The 5,181-nt window shown below is 49.9% G+C and overlaps 1 long non-coding RNA gene across 1 annotated transcript; it reads right to left on the minus strand.

Moving 5' to 3' along the window:
* Positions 1 to 239: 239 nt before the first annotated feature.
* On the minus strand, positions 240 to 2,259 carry LOC131402713 (uncharacterized). The gene is made up of 3 exons (XR_009218917.1): positions 2,195 to 2,259; positions 1,869 to 1,904; positions 240 to 344 (listed from the first exon to the last, which is right to left on the minus strand). It is a non-coding gene; the product is annotated as an uncharacterized LOC131402713 (long non-coding RNA).
* Positions 2,260 to 5,181: the final 2,922 nt, after the last annotated feature.

Genomic DNA, 5,181 nt, shown 5'->3' on the forward strand with positions numbered 1-5,181 from the left:
ATTTGATAAGTTATTCATTTTCTTGGTGCATGGAGTAGCCACACTATTTTATCTGTGTCTGAAAAATAGAATACCTGCGTAGAAACTACTGCACGTACTCACTCAAATTACATCTACCAATGTCCCCAGTCCCTGAAAATTAATACAGAGACAGGGACAGGGGTTGAGGGAGGGGGTGGGTGGGATTTAACCCACCAAGAGCTGCTGGGACCAGGGTCTCACCAGGATCTGCAGGACCCTCTCAGTGGAGTTGAATGTGGCTGAGCCGTTGCTCATGTGTGATGAATACCAGAGGGTGGAGATGGTGACATTGACTGTGAGGGTCTTCAGGTTGTGCCCCAAAGCTGCAAGACGAGAGGGAGAGCGATGGCCATCTCTGAAAGCTGGCCTGAGACCACACCAGAGTCCTGCACTCATTATAATCTGTCATCTTCTGTCCTAGTGGCACCACCACCCACCCGTGTGCTCACCCAAGTCAGAACCAGCATATCTGCTCAGCTCCTCCTCCCTCCCAGTAACACCCATTCACCTTGCACACTGGTCCTCACATACACTCCCTCTCTCCATCCCTGTCCTAGCTCAGGTCTTAACTTCCTTCACCCGGACCAACACCCCAGCAGACTCACTCGATGCTCTGTCTAAAGGATGTTCTACGTGGACTACTAGAAGGATCTTTCTGAAATGAATACCTCACTAGGGCCACCACTGCTCTAGTATCACCCATGGCTCCCTATGGCCTTCAGTTTTTAGTTCAACCCTCTTGACCTGGCACTCAAGGCTCTACTCAATCTGGCTCCTGCTGACCTTTCAGTCTCATTTTATCCATCTACTGCGGCTTAAACATTAAGCTTCACGCAACCCAAATTCGTTTCATTTCTCCCCATAGGGCATGTTGTTTCTGGTCGGAGACTTTGCTCATGGAATCTTTCTGCCAGGAAAACCCTTCATCCTCTATTTGACAGGTTCCCTCCTACTCATTCTTAAAGACTCCATCCTGGTGAAAATTTCTCTAGCAAGCTCTTCCCCTCCAAATTATGCCAGGTGCCTCTCCCCGAAATATCCCACATTGTATTATAATGGTGTGTTAATTTCACAAGACTAGGGCTCTCTGAGGGCTGGACTTATACTGAATCATTGGTATAATCTTTGTGATCAGCATGATTGCCCTAAAACCAGAATTTCACACCCTGGCTTCCCAGCTCCTGGATCACAACTGGCTGGTGGACGAGTAGGGCCGGAGAACTTCTCTTGAGAAGGAAAAGGGGCACCCAGATACCTGTGGTGGCTTCTGGTGGCACAGGTGATGATCAAGTATGCAGGGATGTGGTCACCGGCTCGGGAGCTGGGGCGAGGGCTGTCATCAGGGAAGGATAGAGTGGGAGGATCCCCCAGGCTCATCCGGTCTCCAGCAGTGGCTTTCCCAGGACCACCATTCACAGGAGAAGCATAAAGGAGAGTGAGGGGACGGGTGACTGTGTGAGTAGAGGGATGAGCAAGCCTGTGGATGAGAGGAGCCAAAGAGAGAGAGATAGGTGAACAAGAGAGACTGAACTTGGTGGAGAGACAGATGGACGGAGAGAAAACTGGACAGACGGATGGAATATCTGGAAAAGGAGGACCAAGGGCGGGGCTTTAGGAAAATTAAAGTGAAAACCACGTGGGGTCAGAATGTGGTGGAGAACATATCTGTGTCTAAGGTTTTCTCACCCTGGGTTGGGACTCTCCACCAGAACCCGGGAGGGAGAGAAGGGATGAACTAGGGCCCTTCCAGGTGCTTCCATCACCAAGGACAGCAGGTGAAGGAGAACAAGTGCTCCCCAACCCCAAATGCGGATGGGACACAGGAGATCAGGGCCAGGAATACTCACTGGTGGTAGTCGGGGCCACGGCTCCATAGGTGTAACCTGTGGAGAGAAGGCGAGAGGAGCTGAGCAAGAGTTGGGGTGAACAAAAGGATTAAGGGAGAGGGAGGATGTAGGGACCTTTGTGGGAACAGCAGAGGGTAAGTGGGGAGGGGTGTTCAGGGGGGAGGCAACGAGATGGAAGGAGGCTGGACCCAGTGATCACACAGTGATGAGAAGAGTGAACCCAGACCAGGAGGATAGAGCAATGGATCATAGCTCACTTTAGAGCAACGGAGGCAACACAGTTCTCCGACTGGGAGAGACAGTGTGGCTGTAGCACAGCCCCTCACCACTGACGTAGAGGCTGTCCCCGTCCAGGGTGAAGGAGCCCAGGTGGGTGACGCGCTGGGTCTCATGGCTCAACTCCCAGTTAGTCGCTCTCTGTCCAGCCTGGGACATGCGGGGGTCAGAGTGGAAGGTGCAGATGAGGTCCACCCCAGTGTTTGCCCCACCCTTCTCAAGCCTGGGTGAGGAAGATCATGGGGATGTGGAATACTGAGCAGGGTCATTCTGGGTGTGGAAAGTGAGAGAGGGGAAGGGAGGAGGCTGAGGGAGAGGCTGAAGAGGCTGCTCTGATGTCTGGAGGGGCTCTCCTCGGTGTCTCCCGTCTGAGACAACCCCCTCACAAGTAAGGCCTGACTTTCTTTAGGATGTGGAGGGGGGCCTGTGAGTGGCAAAGAGGGGTGAACACACAGACCTGGGTGAGGGGGCCTCTGCAGGTCTGCACGGACAGCAGCGAGAACAGTCATTGCCCTGTGCCATCTGACACATGCAGGCAAGAATGTACCGTTATGTTCTCTCGGTTCTACACTCCAAGGTCTGTTCTTTCTACTTCTTTCCTACTCCACAGCCATCACCCAGGCCTAGGGAACAATCATTTTATTCCTAATCTTATTCCCAGCACCTCCCATCTTGCCTCTTAAGTCTTCATTCTTAACCATGAAGTCCATTTTAACCCACGTGCTTAGACCAAACGCTAATCACATCATCCTTCTACTCGCATCTCTCCAGAGTCTTCCCACTGGTCTTAGAACAGAGTCCTAAGTCACACCTGATCTGGTCCAGCCTGTCCCCCTCGCCAGTGTGGCTCACGCCCCTCCTCCTGTGTTCACTCAGCTCAGCCATCCCTCTTCTCAGTTCATGGACACACCAGGCTCTCTGCTTCAGAGGTGTCCTCATGCGGGTCCCTCTGCCTGAAACGCTCTCTTGAACACACTCCCACACCCTCACTCCAGTCTAACCCTCCAATTAGCTAAATCCAGTCCCAACTCTAGCTCTGAAGCTAAATATCAGTCCTTCTCAAGAGGGCTTCCCTGCCCCCTCAGGTTGATTCCCCTTGTGCCAAACTCCTACATCACTCTCATCATTAACATTTCAAAATCCAAATTCCCAAATACAATATAAATTCCATGGAGATGGGACAAGGTCTCTCTGGTTCTCCAGGTCCCCATGCATGTGTCCCAGGGCCTGGCTCATGAGATGAGGAACCATCTCGGTATGTCTAGGACTGCCCTGGTTTGAACACTACCCGTCCTGTGTCCTGGAAATCCCCTCTTTTCTGAATAAGCGAGGATGGTTTGTCACCATAAATTATACACTCAAAGACTATCTATTGCATGACAAGCACACATTCCCCTCAAGAACATCACAGGAAAGCTAGAATGAAAAAGGCACACACACATACACACACAATTAGTAGAGGCCAACAACTAAATACAAAATTACTTAACAAGATTCTCTGCAATGTGAATCACCAGACCGTTATTTCAGAAAAGTTTCAAGAAACAAAGTTAATTCCCTTTAGAAGGCAAGGTGGTGAGGACAGTCTTTTTGGAGACTAGTGCCCTTCCCTGCAATCTACTCTGTTGCTCAGTACTCTTCCAAATGATTTGAAATGTCATAAAGAAAAAAAATTCTCAAAATAAATCTGGCTACTGGCAAATTCAATTTTAAATTTGTTATTAAGTTCAAATCATCTTTTTCCCTGAATGCTCCTCTATTTCAAATTTTTGTGGAGGATTTATAGGAGTTTAGAACTCAAGTTGAATGGGTCTAAGGAATGTTGCTGAGTATCCCTCCTAATATTTAATGGGATGTCTTCTAATACTACATACACACGCAAAACATTTTTGTATTTATATTATATATAAATCCTGACTTTTGAGTATTATGCAATGCAAGTAAATCTATATTTTCTACTATAATACACATTTGTAGTTATTTACGTTTGTTTCATGTGTTCTTATTTGCATATAACTGTACTTACTGAAATATTTACCACACAGAAACACACACAGCTTACCATCTTTCCCTTGAATATAATCCATCAAACATCAATAATTTTTCTCAAGATACCTTCACTCTCAGTGACTCCATGTGGTGACAACCCGAGCCCAGGAAATCTCACTAGCAGGTCTTCTGCACAGCGGAGGCTGCCAGAACCTCTTGGTACCAGGTCCACAGGGTACTCACCTGGTCACACAGAAATCCATGGATCAGCGAGGACAGGTGGACCCTGAGCCTGGTTTCACCTCAAACTTGATCTCCACGGATGCTTCTTGTGTCTGAGGGGGGAAAAAAGCGCAAACAAGCTTTTGAGGCCTTTTATAGGGTGTTGGATGGAAAGTTCACCCCATTCACTCTTCTTTTTTTGTATTTACTGATTTAACTGTAACTGTTGGCTGTGACTGGATTTTCCCGATTCCTATCCAGCCACCTGCTCCCCAAGATGGGAGAAACCAGCTTCGTGCTGTCTGCACTTGACTCGCTCAACTCACTTGGCTGGACAGAGACTTTTTGGTGACTCTGGACCCTTTAAACAAGCTTGTCATTTAGGGACCCTGTAAGTGACTCGGCTGACTTGTCAAAAATTTCCACACTTCATTCAGGGCTTGGGAGATTTTCAGGCCCTGGAGCAGGTCTCCCAACCTCGGCACAACTGACATTTGGGGCCGGATAATTCTCTGTCGGGCCGTCCTGGGCCCTGGAGGACGCTGAGCAGCATCCCTGCCTCCCCCTCTAGACGCCAGGAGCGCCCCATTTGTAACAACCCAAACACCGTCTGCAGATGCGGATAAGCCCCCTGGGGACAAAATCACACGGAGGACGATGACGGGGACTCTGAAGAGGGGACGGCGGCGCCCGGAGCCAGGAGGAACAGCAGCCTCGGGAGCCCTGAGCAAACAGCCCGCGGGGGGAAAACGGAGCTGCGGGGGGACGGAGGGACGCCGGGCCCTGACGGGGCTGCCCGTGGCACAGGCCCCTACCTGGACGGTGA

The sequence above is a fragment of the Diceros bicornis genome, unplaced genomic scaffold (genome assembly GCF_020826845.1).
Source record: "Diceros bicornis minor isolate mBicDic1 unplaced genomic scaffold, mDicBic1.mat.cur scaffold_239_ctg1, whole genome shotgun sequence".
In the NCBI taxonomy this organism is placed as follows: Eukaryota; Metazoa; Chordata; class Mammalia; order Perissodactyla; family Rhinocerotidae; genus Diceros; species Diceros bicornis.